Raw genomic sequence first — 18,151 nt, 5'->3', positions numbered from 1 at the left:
GATCAAACCGGATTAAACCGGATTAAACCTGTCATTATATTCAAACTATATAAGTATAAAATCGGTCGAACCGGATCATTTAAACCCCTGTTCACATTAGTATTTCTTTTAGTCCTTTCAACTAAAATATCATTCTTTTTTTCATACCATCCATTAGTCCCTGTACATGAATGATTTCATTCTCTACTCTAATTCTCTACTCTAAAAATAAGCCCATGTTCATATTTTTCTCCTGTTTTTTACAAGTCTACCACATTTATTGATATCACACTGATATAAGTGGGAGAACATCAGTGATAACATTGATATTCAGCTACTCTAGTCCAGTTCTATATATCAACCAATTCTATTATAAAAAATGGATAAGTCTTAATATTTGCAACCCAACTCAACCATTTTACAAATAAATTTGCTATAGCCATTAATAGTTTACACTAATATTTCCGAGGGAAGAGACAGTGCAGAAACTCATCAAAATTGGAATTGATATCACACTAATATTGCTGTATTTTCTATTTTGTTCTTTCTGTAGATTGAAAACAGTGGATTGTTTGACCTTTATTCATGACTGATTAGTGTTATTTATAAACATTAGAAAACAGAACTTTAGCACCTAATGCTCCAGCTCCACCCGAGAATGAAAAACCACTATTTTGGTTTCCAAAACATTTCTCCTTTGTAGTTTATTTATAGAAAGATGAATGTGGAACAGCACAAGGGTTTTTAAGAAAACATGAAAGCATTGAAGCTTTCTTTGTTATTGCCTATATTCTAACCATCCATGTGGTTCGTAAATGTTTGGTTTGGCGTTTTATATTCCAACCATGAAATTGCATTTCTTCTCAAAAAAAAAAAAATTGAAAACAGTGTGGGTCGTGTGTGGCTTGAAATGAAAGCCTGAAATATATATATTTTTTAATTTAAAAACCTCTAAACGACATAGTTTTGAGTAAAAGAAAATTAAAAAAAAATTTTAAAAAAAAATTAAAAAAAAAAATTAAAAAAAAATGCAATTGAACCACCGGTTTTCCCGGTTCGCACCGGTTCACACCGGTTTCCTCCGGTTTAATGACACGGGCGATCCAAGAAACGAACCCGGCCGGTTACCAGGCCGGTTCCCGGTCCAACCGGCCGGTCCGGTCCGGTTTTTACAACACTGATTAGTAGGGAGGCCAAAATATAATAGCAAGAAATTTTACATTAAATATTTTCACTCAATAGAAATAATGGTAATCAAAACCGAAATATTTATAAAATCATGATAAAGAGTTTGATATTGTATCAAAAAATTACTTGATTGATTTTCTTTCTTTCTTCTTCAATTTCTATAATAGACAATAGTTTGAACGAGAGTGGACCTTAAGGGGAGCATACCCTCAAGACCCAAACTTTCACCAATATACCACACACGTACAGAGTGAGAGTGAATTCTATATAACAATACATAATACACAATAGGTTATTAATTTATTATTATTATTATTATTATTATTATTATTATTATTATTATTATTATTATTAGGGTTAATACCTATTTTCACCCCTGCCATATAGGCTTAGTTTGAAAACAAACCCTAATCTTTTGTGCTCTGCCATTTTTGCATCAACAAAAAAAACCTAAACCTTCACTCAGTAAGCTCACAAATTTCATCTGCAACAACTCACACAAACTCCACAATTCAAATCCTTCACCTCAATAAACCATAACAACCCTTTCTTCAAAAACAACAAACTCACAATAACCTAAACCCGTGACTCAACAGTCATCACCAGCAACTTCAACATCATCATTAATCGCAACAAAATTGTAATGAACAACAATTACAGCAAAACTCAACAACGATACATCTCAGTAGAACCACAATACACCAAATTCGGAACTGCATCGAGCATCATAACACCTCACGATCTGCAGCTCACAACGTTGTATCTTCCATCAACACTGTCATCTTCGACGCGGCGCTCTCGCAACAACATCAGAACATAACCACATTGTTGCGTCGCCGCCTGAAGAGAGAGAGGAGATCGGAAAATGAGATCGAGAGAGGGGAACATAAATGATGATGGCTCGAGAAGAAGGAAGTCGCTGAAGATAAGGTGCCGCTGTTTCATTTGAAGCAAACCTCCAAATCGCCACCGGAATTGGGGTCAGAGAGGCGTCGTTTCTTCGTTTGTGATGATGAGAGGAAGGCTAGAAGAGCCTCCGCCGCAGGTATGTCGTGAGAAGGCATGGTGATTATCGGTGAAAGATACGTTATGATGGCATGTTTTTGGTGATTTTGTTTAGCAATATCACACTAGGTTAAAGAGGGAATGTGACTGTATTTTTGCTTAGGCCCGTTAGATTAATCGAACGACCCAGAAATAGCCACGTGTCAGTGAATCTCCTTTCTCCTTTGGATTTAAATATGGGCTGAATATATGATATAAACTCTAAGGGTATTAATGTCATTTCCCTTCTTGCATTAATGATGTGGAAATTCAATTAATTAAAAAGTTAAAAAAAGCGCTGCCACATCAGACTTTTTGATGATGTGGCCTGATAAAAGGCCAAAATGAAACTTTAAAAATTTGTAGAGGCAAATCTTGCAACTTTTTTTTTTTGGTAGGGGAATTTTTCAAACCAAAGCCTATATGGCAGGGGTAAAAATAGGTATTAACCCTTATTACTATTAGTATTAACCTAGATTCAAACCAAAGTCACCATGCTTGCTAAACAAGATGGTCTACCACTAGGCCATTTTGCCTTTTAGTATTTAATTTACAACAACCAAATATAAACTACTTCCTTGCAAAGGCCTTCCTCTAATTTGTAATGTTCAACAACGAACCACTCAACAGTGAAACATGTATCATGCTTCAATCTAGGGACATAATCAACAAGGAAGAGAAGAGCCAGAAACACTCAATGGTTAACTTATAGCAGAAGAATTCAAATTCCTTTTCGTAATGCTTGAATTCCCATAATACATCATCCCAGAGGTATTTGTGAAAAAGATGTGTTCATCCTTCTTAGCTTGATTTTGATGAAGACAAAAGAATATCTTAGAAGATTGATTAAAAAAGAAAAAGATTGATTCATGTATCAAGTTTGTGGAAAGTTTTGGATTTCAATGAAATTGGATTATAGACCATGGTACGATATTCAAATTAGTTGTTATAAGATTTATGTGCTCAAGAAGTAATCATAAACTTTTAAGCATGCATTGGTTCAAAGTTCATCTTTTAACTTAGCAAAAAATTGCATTTTTCTAAAGTAGCAATCAATTGAATCAAACTTTTAATCAATTATCATGCCAAAGCATCAACTTTTTTTAAAACAGATTGTGGTGACAATCAATTGTTAGGGATGTGCAATTGATTGTAAGGGATGCGCAATTGATTGTCATAGTGCAATTTTTGGTATTTTTGAATGTTATACTTATGAAAATCGATTGAATAGGATGTGCAATTAATTGTCATAGTGCAATTTTTTAAAATTATACTTGAGACAATCAATTGTATGGATTGTGCAATTGATTGTCACTACTGAAACTTTGAAAATTTCTGAACGATCTTAATAGCTTTTCATGGCATTTGTTCATTGCATCTTCTCCAAAACAATGCATGGTTATTCAAATTATTTTTTAAATCATTGTTGTAATTTCCAAGAGGTTTCTTGGTGATAACGTTGAAATACATTACATATATGATTCGATTTTCACATGTTCTATCGTTGTTTTATTATTTTTCCTAGTACTATGTTGGTGTTTTGTCTGTTTTTCAGGTAATTGACCTTATTAGGGGCTTACATGAAGAAACATAGCGAATTGGACAGAAAACGAGGGAAGATGATTAATTTGCACTCAAGGCGTTCGTGATGGCGATCACTATAGAGAAATTCAAGAGGCGTGCGACCTGTTAAACCCACTAACGATCAGGAAGACATAATTTCCCCCCATTTTGTGAGCACGGCGTTAGCCATAGGGGGTGTGGCATTTTCCACCCTATTTTTTTTAAGAACATGGGAAAAGTGGACTTGGGCCTAGTCCCCAATCCTCCCACTCTCCCCAATATTTTCTCAAACGTTTTTAGCAACCGCTCAGCTAAATCTAGGGTTTCTATGCATTAGAAATAGGACTTCCTTTTCATTTTATCTAGTATCCAAACTTAGTACAACATTAGGCATAAATTCATATCCAAAAGGCTTTAATTCTTCACACCGGATGATTATCATATTGTTGTTGTTGTTGTCGGGTTTGAAGCACCTTTATTTTGAAGTCATTTATTTTCCTTAAAAGTTTGTAATACGGTGAACTGACTTTTTATTAATCGGAATGTCGCGGTTAAGCAAGAGTCGCCACCGACTTTTATTTTATCCAAACTAAATCAGAAAGGCAAAAAGAAACAGAAAAAAACCTTTTAAAGAAGATCTAAGTTCGGGGGGTAATTTATGCAAAGGGAAGGTGTAAGGCACCCTTTGCATCCATGGTTTTCCATGGGCTCTTAATTGCTTTGCTTGCTCGTTTGTCTTTAGAAAAAAGTAGATGAAAGAAAAAAGTGGACTTTAGCTCGTAAATGAGCGTAGCCAGTTTTTGAAGAATTATGAGAAAGAATATGAAAATTGAGCATTGCAAGGCAATTAGGGGCAATTACCTTAAACTCAGATGATAGGTCTCTTTTTAGCCTTTCAGAATGAAAGGGTCAATCCTTGCCATAAGAGGGCAGGAAGCCTTTCGTTTGGAGGTGGAAGGGTCATCGAAATATCCTTTGCCATAAGACTGTCCCATGCCATAGGAGGGCAGGTAGTCTAAGGTAAGGATCAGAATAAGCCTTATTCGTAGGCAGCCAGAAGATACCTCAGCCTTTTTCCGTAGGCAACTTCCGAGGGTCGAGGTCATATTTGTGTATCGAAGGCAGCATCATTTAGGGTCGCATGACCTTTAGTTATCGAGGCAGCATGGCTGAGGTATCCTCGTATTCGAGGGACTTGGCTTATTCTGCAAAAACACAAGGCAACAGGCAACAAGGCAACAGAGAGGTTACCCAAAAGCGTGCGTGTGTGCACCAATCACGTGATTATATTCAATTATATTATCTTGTAAATTAGCGATTCTAAATTCAATTCATGGTTGCCACTCCCTATTTTACTAACCACGCAGATAATATAAGGCAAGAAACAGTAATATGGGGGAGGGAAATTGTAACCAGCGGATCCCTTAATAGGGTTTGACACAAGTAATAATTAAACAGAAAAAATAAAAGGTTAGGGTTTAGGGTTACCAAACTCGTGGCTTTGGCAATTTGACAAACCCTGGAAAAGGCAAACAAAATAGGGTGAGTGCATTTATCGGTTCGAAGGCGAACACAGTCAACCCTTAAAATAAAAATAAACAAAAGTACTTAGCTTGATTTGATCTGATATGGTTAGCGGGAAGCCTTGGGGTTAACCCTGAAAAGGCAAAGGCAGAAAAAAGATGAAGGCGGGGCAAACCCTAGATTTAAAGGAAACCAAATGGACTTTAAGAAAAAGAGTAAATAAGGTACTTAGCTTCGAGTCTTGATCGGGCGCATTGCCGGAGTGAACCATATTGGTAACCCTGAAAAGACACAGAAAACAGAAGTATTTAGTGTATAGCATGATCTTCGTAAACCCTAATTTGGGTACGAATTAAATAATTAAATAAGAAAGTACGGATGAATTAATTAATTATTGGTCTCACGACCTAATTAATTAATCGAGATAAAGAATCGAGTGCAGAAATACCTTTTTATAACTTTTTATGGAGTTTTGTGAATATGTATGAAATTTTTTAAATAAATATGAATAAATAAATGAATATTATAATAAAAAATAAATAAATATATTTACTAAAACATATATCACATATTATAAATAAATTATTAATGGAATAAAAATGCATAAGAAATAATTTTATATAATATAAATATGTCAAAATTGATTATTATTAAAGAATAAAATTTTAAAAAAACAATATATATAGTTTTATAAATAAAAAAACAAAGAAAAAGAAAGAGTATATATATATTATAAATAAAAGAAAAACAGGCTGTGTAATAAAAAATAAAAAAAATTGTAAAAAACTTAACTTTCGATTCAGTGTGGCGCAGGCGTATGAGAACATGGTGAGCCTGCGCTTCATGTGCGTGAGATCTGGGTGGAAGATGATCAAAGGGTCGGAGCGAAGAGGGTACACGATAGCGCGTACGTCTTAAAGCACGTGATATCCCAGTTTTCAATTCAAAAGCGCGCCATGGACAACCAATGGGAGACTGACACGTATCGTCTTCTTCCTTGGAATTTCTGAAACAGACTTTTTATAGCCCTCGTTGCACATACGCTGCAAAAGCCTCATACCTACCACACCTGTGCATCACGAATACATCCAAACAAACACAAAAATTTGGCGCGAGGCCATGAATGGATTCGTCTCATTCATACGAATCTGGTGGTACCTGTTTTATGGCTCAATTTGTCCTGGATCAGAAACCCCTAATTATTTCTAACAAACCCTAGCCATGGTGATAGGCCACATATGTACTCCAAACCACAATTAAACGTCCAGAATCCATCATAACATCATGATAATCATAAATATGCCACTTAAATTCATGTATGATGCATAAAAAATTGTAATCGAAGGAAAGAAAAATCGGACAAACCGTGGGTTTCAAGGGTCGACTCTGAATGTTTGCCTTGTGTGTGACAATTGGAACAGCTTCAATGAACACTAGGGGACGTGTTAGGATGCGCAAAAAACTCTGAATCGCCCTGTAACTCAGAATTGCAGTTTTGATTTCCTTTGACTTTTGCACTTCGGTTTTAGGGTTCTTCAGAGTAAAAATCGTCCCCTTTGCATCTGGATTTGTTGTGTATATATATGTGAATGTTTTAGGTCAACAAAATTGTAGAAAATCTCATTGAATCTTGATTTGCCATGTTTGGAAAATTTGATTGAAAATTATGTTATGAAACCTTCTAAAATTGACCAATATTGACTTAATCTTTTTTTTAATTCTTTATGCACGAAATTTTATTGAATTTGGAGAATATTTGCTGATCAAAATAGGTCCAAACCATATCTTTGATAAAATATTTGATTTTTTAGTAATTTACTTGTTTTTAATCATTTTTAAATGATTTAAAAAATCAAAATAAATCACATAAATCAAAGAAATTCGTGGGAAATAGTTTATGGGCTCCTAATGCCATGAGGAACAAGCTTGGATCTTAACAACATAGGCCCATTAGCAAAAAATTCAAAATTCCTTCATATTTTCCCCTCCAAAATAGCTCAACTTTGCCAAGGCTTATTTCTCTCAATTTTTGAGGTATGGAAGGGTTCTAGGACTTTTTAGAAACCTTGAAGAGTCCTCTAACCAATGTCTTTGGTCTCATATCAAAATCTTTTTCCATTCTCATTTTATGTCCTTTTGAAAAAAGTGTCTTTTTGTTGACTTTTGAAAAGGATCTATAATGTATAAAGCCATATCTCTTAAACCATTGACCTATGAGCTTTGATTCTTGTACTATTGGATAGAGGAATGAATTCCCTTTAAAATGAGCTTTGGTGGAAATTTTTCTGATGAAGTATGAATATTTGGTGAATTTTCAAAGTTTGGTTGACTTTTTCAGTTCATGCCCAAAATAGTAACTTTTGACTTTTCTGATCTTTCCTTGTATCATCATGATCAACCCTTGATCAAATGATGATTTTAGGGTTAAGAGGATGTTGCTGACCAAATATCTTGAATTTTGACTGTGTATTGACTTGAAATGACCATTTTGCCCTTGAGAGTCGATTGTTGCCCTAATCAAGATTTGAGGGACTCAACTTTTCTCTGATTGGCTTGGAACTTTACATGGAGATTCTTTGGGATGTTTGTGACCCTATGGAACCACCTTGAGCCATTGATTCAGTGATTTTCCTTTGAAAGAACCAAACCCTAGTTCAGAACTTTGTATAGGAGAATTTGTATAGGAGCTTTGCATATGGATTTGAAACTTGAATAGGAGAAATAGTGTGGGCAAATTTTGGGGTATGACAGCTGCCCCTGTTCAATTATCTTAGACCTGAAGATGTAGAGTGGTTTGTATGCCAGTCGGTATCTGAAGGTAGAAGGTGATTGAACACTAGAATACTAAGAAATTTGCCCTATTTGCAGTAGGGACTTTTTGTCGGAGATGGGCTTGTAGATGCCATCTGGTAGTTGTTGGAGTATGGATTGTTACGCAATTTCTGCTTTTGCTGTCTTCCCTCTTTTGAATGTTGAGGAACCGTCAAAGATATCGACTCAAATCTGTGTTGGGTTATTTAAGGAACCGTCAAAGGTATCGACTTAAATTCGAAGCATATTGTTGAGGCACCGTCAAAGGTATCGACTCAGATATGCGGATAGATTGTATAAGGAACCGTCAAAGGTGTCGACTTATATCTGAAGTATGTCGTTAAGGAACCGTCAAAGGTGTCGACTTAACTCTTGATGTGGGTTGTTAAGGAACCGTCAAAGGTATCGACTTAACTCTGAAGCATATCATTGAGGCACCGTCAAAGGTATCGACTCAGATATGTAGATAGATTGTATAAGGAACCGTCAAAGGTATCGACTTATATCTGAAGTGTGTTGTTAAGGAACCGTCAAAGGTGTCGACTTAACTCTTGATATGTTAAGGAACCGTCAAAGGTGTCGACTTAACTCTTGATATATTAAGGAACCATCAAAGGTGTCGACTTAATACTTGAAAATAGAGGTAGTAGTATCCTGAAAAGTAGAGGTTAGTTTTCTTATGTCATGATGCATGTGTTTATGTAATGAGTATCTCAAAATAAATGAGAAACTTCATATGTTATGGATTTGTTATGCAGTGATGTATGCGATGTATGTTTGTGTCATGTGGTATGCGAATATGATTTATGTTATCTTCGTCGAGAAAATAAATCTCCAGGTCTTTGTGTTTTTTATGTTTGATTTCGTCTTGAGGATGCTCAGCTGGGGATTCATGGTTTCCGCTTGGGGATGATCAGTAATTTGATGGACCCTGATTTAGGGATATTAATAAATCATGTTGGAGAAGAGCAAAGTGTCGGAGAACAGGTGGTATTGAAGATGTAAACTCTGTTGGGGAGCCATGTCTTTGTCGGGCCGAGTATGTTTGAAGATATCTTCTAGAGGATTGTTCTGTGGGGATATGATTTTGTGAAATCGGAATTGCGGGAAGGCATGGATGCCTTGAATATTTTCCCCAGTATTATAGTGACTACCATTCCTGGATTTGATTAGGACATGCCACTGAGTATTTGATAAAGATGTAAAACTAGACTTGCATAGATTTGCCCCTGCTAGTAGGATCTTTGGAAAGATTCGCCTCGCGAGGGCTTTATGAGATGTACACTATGGGCGATATGCCCCCAGTAATCATAGGCTCAAGACAGTGTCCCATGTTGATTGGGGACTAGCTTTAGATATACTTGGATGTATGCCCCTGATTGTTCGAGCATCCATGAGAGATTCTCGGAATCTTGACTTGATTGCCCCAGATTGATCGGGAAATAGTTTGAAGTCCACTTGGGATGAATGCCTTTGACTTTTGGCATTTTGAGAGATTCTTCGAATCTTGACTTGATTGCCCCAGATTGATTGGGCAAAACATGTCATGCCCCTTGTATACGTAAGAGACATGGCTTCTTGGAGTGATTTTGTTTGTCGGGATAACTTTCAGTCATTAGCCATACCCTGTGCAAATTTATTCTGATGCTAACATTTGAAATTACGTAGCAGAATATGTTTAATAATGAATTCATGAGATGCAATGCATACGTTTGTCTTGAGTTTTTGAAAAACATTAAAGCATGAGATGTAAAAACATGACATTTGTAAGAACATGATATTTATAACGACATGTCGTTTGTAAAAACATGACATCAACTTGGCATTTATGGTAAACCTTAAGGAGTCAGGATACCTTTTTGGTAACAGTATGCTTTCGAACTAACCATGTTTCAATTAGGACTTTCAAAGGTTGTAACGTGGCTTGGTTCACGGTTTAAGAAACAAAGGATAAAGGCTCAAAGTTTATTTGTACCCACCCCTCTTCGTGATGTTCTTCGATCCTAAGCTCAGTTAATTCGACTTATGCATTCAGGTTCCAAGAGACTTTTGGATTTGCACCTTTGATAATGATGATGGTTCACAAGCAAAGAGAACTTTTTGAGATGGCAGTCACTTCTTCCTTTTGATAGTCACAACATTGTGTCGTTCAGGAATTTATTAACTTCTCTTCTTTCATCTTTTTGATATCCCTAACTTTTGCCTGAACTGTCTCTTTTGAGCTTACAGTCAGCGGGACGCCTTGATTTTTGCCTAAGTCTTCTTTTTGATTTTTGACTTAGCAGGCTTTTCTTTGTATATATGTTTTTCATTTTTTCTTTTTGAAAGATATTGACTGCCTTGTTTGATGATTGATGAACCGTCATTGTCTTTTGATTGACATTTCCAACACTTCTTTGATGTGTGCGGTTGAACGTTCGTGTTTGAAACTGTTGTTGAAAGGTGTACTGAATGATTCTCTTAAAATAGAATGCACAGCCAAATTAACTGAGAACTACCATGCCCCAGGTTATGATCACAGGTTTTGAATTATTCAAGAAAGAAAACTCCTACAACTTAGGCTCAAAAGGGTTAACGAGGGATTATCATCCTTATATCTCCACTGTTTAGGAGTTGAAATAATGCCTGTACATCGTCAACACAGTCCGTTCAAAAGCATACTGTATGAGGTTGCGGTATCGTTTTCGTCATCCTCCCTCAAAAGGCTTACAGCTTAGCAGGAGTTGAATAAACACAAAACATATGCAAAGTAAATACGTGATTCGAAATGAATGATAACAAAATAATGTATTCAAGACAAACATATGCAATGCACTGATGATAATTATTAAAATAGATAATGTCTATCATAAGTCGAATGTTTAAACAAACAAAATAGAAATTGCAAACAAAAGTAAATCTAATGATCTAAAAAGTTCATCCTTCTAGCCATCCATAGTATTAGCAATCTTGTTGTGATTAGGCATGGGAGCAGTGATCACATTTGGAGTTGCAAGATGGTCGAATTCAATTTCACCAGCGTCGATCATATCTTGGATCTTATTCTTCAACGGCCAACAATTCTCCGTGTCATGTCCAGGACTGTTAGAATGATATGCGCACCTCGCGTTGGGTTTGTAACTAGGAGCAGAAGTGTTAGGATTTTTAGGAGGATCCCTCAGAGTGATCAAATTTGCCTTTTGCAGATGTTGTAAGGCTTGAGCTAGCGACATATTGATCTTTGTGAATTGACGTCTGGGTTTATCTTGTTTGTTTTGACGACCCTGTTGAGGCGCCGGTGTGGAGCTCAGAACTGCCCCAATAGATTGATCATGGCTTATACTTTTCTGCCCATACACAACATTGGAATCTGACCTCCCATTAGAATGCTTCTTTGTAGTACCTAAGGATGTAGCCATTTGAATCTTACCACTTCGAATACCACTCTCGACACGTTCCCCAATCAGTATGAGTTCAGTGAATCCAGATGATGAACTCCCCAATAAATGACTATAGAAAGGACCATTCAGTGTACTCATAAATATATCGACCAATTCTCTGTCAGCTAAAGAGGGTTTGACTCTTCCAGCTAGATCTCTCCACTTTTGAGCATACTCCTTGAAACTTTCTTTAGGTCCCATGGACATGCTTTGTAGTTGCATGCGAGTTGGTGCGAGATCGGAATTATATTGGTATTGCTTATAGAAAGCAACAACTAAATCTTCCCAGGTATGGATGTTGGTACTTTCCAGTTGATAATACCATTCGAGTTGAGTTCCAGATAAGCTTTCTTGAAAGAAATGGATCCAGAGCCTCTTATCAGTAGTGTGAGGCTGAATCTTCCTTACATAAGACCTCAAGTGTAGTTTAGGACAAGAGACTCCATCATACTTAGCAAAGGCGGGAGTTTTGAATTTTGGAGGAATAACGACCCCAGGCACAAGTCCAAGCTCTTCAAAATCCAGCCCAGCTACCTTCTGAATTTCCACACTTCTCAGACGCTCTTCTAACATCTGGTATTTGTCATCGGGATGTTCGCCCTCATGGTAATAGTCCTCTTCTTCTTCAGAGAGTTTGGCAGAATCGTGGTTACTTTTTGCACCGGTTTTGATACTAGCATTATCATCTTGCTCATCCTCATCACTGTCTTCAGAGGTTTCAGCATCCCTGAGTTGCAAGATTGGTCTAAGCTTTTTTACTCGAGTCTTCTTACCCTTTTTCTTCTTCTTTCTAGTCAACATGGCTTTCAGCTCTTCTTGCCCTTTGGACAAATTCAGAATCAAGGCTTGGAACTCGGTGTTTTGAGCTTGAAGATCCTTAACTGATTGTTCGAGATTCATGATGCTGAAATAAACAGCGAGGAAGGATGAGAAACCCATCATAGGAAACCTGTTATGCAATGTTATGAATGCAAATGAAATGTTTTCAAGGATCTTTAAGGAATTTAGTTAGCAACTTTAGGAATTTAATCAGTCACAGCTTCGTCTGAAGAACCTTGGCTTTCATTTTTAAGCGTCCTTCTTTAAGAATCAAGCTCACCATATCGAGTGGGTCATCGCCTCTGATTCAGGATACTTCTGAATTTGAAGATACGTGGCCAGAGGAAAATAAATCCTCTTGCCCCTTGATAGGTACTGGATCTCTGAATTGGAAGGTATGTGGCCAGAGGGAAGTAAATCCTCTTGCCCCTTGATTAGGAGATCAACCTTTGATAAGGGCACCTGAAATTGTGCGCCCTAAATCCCTAAGATCCTTGAAAGGGTTAGTTAAATCATGTTATGCTTATGATGTCATGATGTCATGAATGTTATGCGAATGCAATTCATTAGGCATAGTGTGAGATAGTAAGGGCAAACACGTCCTTTTAACAAAACCTGCAAAGAACGAAGGTTAGTAGCAAACACAAACAAGTCACACAAGTCACACAATTTTTTGACTTAAGGCTTGCATGGAGTCTGATCAGGTGTCCTTCCCAAGGGTATTTCTATGGATAAGGAGATTTCAGCAACAGGTTCTACAAGTTATCCAGAATTGTCAGCCCTTCTAAAGCACCCTCGGACATGATGCATTCGCACCATGCAATGATACTTTGAGAAAGAACCTATCTGAATTGTAGTATCGGGTAGCGACTAGTCCTTAACATTTGTCAAGGGTAGTCCCCCCACTACGTTCCTAAAGGCCAGGATGGGTTAAGGGTAACTAAAGGTCCTTGAGCTCCGGCGCACCCACAGACACATACATAGACCCCCCCTCATTTGAGAAAGGTGTGCATATGCTATGGAGTCCTAACTCAAGCGTGAACTTCATATTGACTCATCTCCCACATATGTGAAAGAGGTCGCCATGACTATGCCACTCCTAATCTTAAGTGTTCTTGAATCTGGGAATAGGATTCGTCCTTCAATTTTCCCAAAACGCCCCTGAAAGATAAAACAAACCAAGCAAACAATAGAAAACATTTAAGTGAATCCTAAACTTTTAAGGTAACCCCTCTTTTATCGAATTTTGATCCCCAGCAGAGTCGCCAGTTCTGTAATACGGTGAACTGACTTTTTATTAATCGGAATGTCGCGGTTAAGCAAGAGTCGCCACCGACTTTTATTTTATCCAAACTAAATCAGAAAGGCAAAAAGAAACAGAAAAAAACCTTTTAAAGAAGATCTAAGTTCGGGGGGTAATTTATGCAAAGGGAAGGTGTAAGGCACCCTTTGCATCCATGGTTTTCCATGGGCTCTTAAATGCTTTGCTTGCTCGTTTGTCTTTAGAAAAAAGTAGATGAAAGAAAAAAGTGGAATTTAGCTCGTAAATGAGCATAGCCAGTTTTTGAAGAATTATGAGAAAGAATATGAAAATTGAGCATTGCAAGGCAATTAGGGGCAATTACCTTAAACTCAGATGATAGGTCTCTTTTTAGCCTTTCAGAATGAAAGGGTCAATCCTTGCCATAAGAGGGCAGGAAGCCTTTCGTTTGGAGGTGGAAGGGTCATCGAAATATCCTTTGCCATAAGACTGTCCCATGCCATAGGAGGGCAGGTAGTCTAAGGTAAGGATCAGAATAAGCCTTATTCGTAGGCAGCCAGAAGATACCTCAGCCTTTTTCCGTAGGCAACTTCCGAGGGTCGAGGTCATATTTGTGTATCGAAGGCAGCATCATTTAGGGTCGCATGACCTTTAGTTATCGAGGCAGCATGACTGAGGTATCCTCGTATTCGAGGGACTTGGCTTATTCTGCAAAAACACAAGGCAACAGGCAACAAGGCAACAGGCAACAAGGCAACAGAGAGGTTACCCAAAAGCGTGCGTGTGTGCACCAATCACGTGATTATATTCAATTATATTATCTTGTAAATTAGCGATTCTAAATTCAATTCATGGTTGCCACTCCCTATTTTACTAACCACGCAGATAATATAAGGCAAGAAACAGTAATATGGGGGAGGGAAATTGTAACCAGCGGATCCCTTAATAGGGTTTGACACAAGTAATAATTAAACAGAAAAAATAAAAGGTTAGGGTTTAGGGTTACCAAACTCGTGGCTTTGGCAATTTGACAAACCCTGGAAAAGGCAAACAAAATAGGGTGAGTGCATTTATCGGTTCGAAGGCGAACACAGTCAACCCTTAAAATAAAAATAAACAAAAGTACTTAGCTTGATTTGATCTGATATGGTTAGCGGGAAGCCTTGGGGTTAACCCTGAAAAGGCAAAGGCAGAAAAAAGATGAAGGCGGGGCAAACCCTAGATTTAAAGGAAACCAAATGGACTTTAAGAAAAAGAGTAAATAAGGTACTTAGCTTCGAGTCTTGATCGGGCGCATTGCCGGAGTGAACCATATTGGTAACCCTGAAAAGACACAGAAAACAGAAGTATTTAGTGTATAGCATGATCTTCGTAAACCCTAATTTGGGTACGAATTAAATAATTAAATAAGAAAGTACGGATGAATTAATTAATTATTGGTCTCACGACCTAATTAATTAATCGAGATAAAGAATCGAGTGCAGAAATACCTTTTTATAACTTTTTATGGAGTTTTGTGAATATGTATGAAATTTTTTAAATAAATATGAATAAATAAATGAATATTATAATAAAAAATAAATAAATATATTTACTAAAACATATATCACATATTATAAATAAATTATTAATGGAATAAAAATGCATAAGAAATAATTTTATATAATATAAATATGTCAAAATTGATTATTATTAAAGAATAAAATTTTAAAAAAACAATATATATAGTTTTATAAATAAAAAAACAAAGAAAAAGAAAGAGTATATATATATTATAAATAAAAGAAAAACAGGCTGTGTAATAAAAAATAAAAAAAATTGTAAAAAACTTAACTTTCGATTCAGTGTGGCGCAGGCGTATGAGAACATGGTGAGCCTGCGCTTCATGTGCGTGAGATCTGGGTGGAAGATGATCAAAGGGTCGGAGCGAAGAGGGTACACGATAGCGCGTACGTCTTAAAGCACGTGATATCCCAGTTTTCAATTCAAAAGCGCGCCATGGACAACCAATGGGAGACTGACACGTATCGTCTTCTTCCTTGGAATTTCTGAAACAGACTTTTTATAGCCCTCGTTGCACATACGCTGCAAAAGCCTCATACCTACCACACCTGTGCATCACGAATACATCCAAACAAACACAAAAATTTGGCGCGAGGCCATGAATGGATTCGTCTCATTCATACGAATCTGGTGGTACCTGTTTTATGGCTCAATTTGTCCTGGATCAGAAACCCCTAATTATTTCTAACAAACCCTAGCCATGGTGATAGGCCACATATGTACTCCAAACCACAATTAAACGTCCAGAATCCATCATAACATCATGATAATCATAAATATGCCACTTAAATTCATGTATGATGCATAAAAAATTGTAATCGAAGGAAAGAAAAATCGGACAAACCGTGGGTTTCAAGGGTCGACTCTGAATGTTTGCCTTGCGTGTGACAATTGGAACAGCTTCAATGAACACTAGGGGACGTGTTAGGATGCGCAAAAAACTCTGAATCGCCCTGTAACTCAGAATTGCAGTTTTGATTTCCTTTGACTTTTGCACTTCGGTTTTAGGGTTCTTCAGAGTAAAAATCGTCCCCTTTGCATCTGGCTTTGTTGTGTATATATATGTGAATGTTTTAGGTCAACAAAATTGTAGAAAATCTCATTGAATCTTGATTTGCCATGTTTGGAAAATTTGATTGAAAATTATGTTATGAAACCTTCTAAAATTGACCAATATTGACTTAATCTTTTTTTTAATTCTTTATGCACGAAATTTTATTGAATTTGGAGAATATTTGCTGATCAAAATAGGTCCAAACCATATCTTTGATAAAATATTTGATTTTTTAGTAATTTACTTGTTTTTAATCATTTTTAAATGATTTAAAAAATCAAAATAAATCACATAAATCAAAGAAATTCGTGGGAAATAGTTTATGGGCTCCTAATGCCATGAGGAATAAGCTTGGATCTTAACAACATAGGCCCATTAGCAAAAAATTCAAAATTCCTTCATATTTTCCCCTCCAAAATAGCTCAACTTTGCCAAGGCTTATTTCTCTCAATTTTTGAGGTATGGAAGGGTTCTAAGACTTTTTAGAAACCTTGAAGAGTCCTCTAACCAATGTCTTTGGTCTCATATCAAAATCTTTTTCCATTCTCATTTTATGTCCTTTTGAAAAAAGTGTCTTTTTGTTGACTTTTGAAAAGGATCTATAATGTATAAAGCCATATCTCTTAAACCATTGACCTATGAGCTTTTATTCTTGTACTATTGGATAGAGGAATGAATTCCCTTTAAAATGAGCTTTGGTGGGAATTTTTCTGATGAAGTATGAATATTTGGTGAATTTTAAAAGTTTGGTTGACTTTTTCAGTTCATGCCCAAAATAGTAACTTTTGACTTTTCTGATCTTTCCTTGTATCATCATGATCAACCCTTGATCAAATGATGATTTTAGGGTTAAGAGGATGTTGCTGACCAAATATCTTGAATTTTGACTGTGTATTGACTTGAAATGACCATTTTGCCCTTGAGAGTCGATTGTTGCCCTAATCAAGATTTGAGGGACTCAACTTTTCTCTGATTGGCTTGGAACTTTACATGGAGATTCTTTGGGATGTTTGTGACCCTATGGAACCACCTTGAGCCATTGATTCAGTGATTTTCCTTTGAAAGAACCAAACCCTAGTTCAGAACTTTGTATAGGAGAATTTGTATAGGAGCTTTGCATATGGATTTGAAACTTGAATAGGAGAAATAGTGTGGGCAAATTTTGGGGTATGACAAAGTTTATTTCCAGTTTGTACCAAATTCAAGTCTCCGTTTGAAGCAGGTTCTTAATTTATTCTTCTTTATTTACATTTTACTTGTCTTGTCTATTTATCCCGCACTTTTACTTTCCCGCACTTGATTACTTTAATTCCATACTCGCACTTTTGATAAGTTTAATTCTGCACTTAAATCAAAAGCTTTTACTTTTACCGTAATTATGTCTAGCTAAATTACAAGTGTTGTAATGTGAGTGTCATACCCTAATTTTGACCCCCCCCCCCCCGAGATGTCATATCTTTAAACTTTTCATCAAAGTCAAAACAGATACCCAGAGCAGTCACTTATTCATCTGGTACTTAGTCGGGGGTGTTCAGGAACAAAAGAGCTCAGGCAAAGGATCAATCAGTAAAAGGGATGGTTTCTAACACAACCATGGGACTCAAAAGCTTCATTCTACTCACCTATGATTGATTAGATACCCATCACCTGAACTCAGGATTGCTTACTTCACCAGTCTAGGGTTTTGAGCCCATCAAGGACTAAAATCAGGGATCACATTTGGGAAACCCTAAAAAGCTCAAGGGCATCACTCAAAGGCTTCAATCATCCTCAAATGATCCATATAACAACATCCATTGGGCATTACACCTCAATTCAAGAACCATAGTCATCAATTTCATCTGGTCGACAATTAGGGTTTTTGACCTAATTCACCTGGATAGTTGACTTTTAATCAGGACATGAACCCAAAACTCAAAACATGGT

Source organism: Vicia villosa, unplaced genomic scaffold (assembly GCF_029867415.1).
Source record: "Vicia villosa cultivar HV-30 ecotype Madison, WI unplaced genomic scaffold, Vvil1.0 ctg.000025F_1_1, whole genome shotgun sequence".
Taxonomy (NCBI): domain Eukaryota; kingdom Viridiplantae; phylum Streptophyta; class Magnoliopsida; order Fabales; family Fabaceae; genus Vicia; species Vicia villosa.
This window is presented reverse-complemented; position numbering follows the sequence as displayed.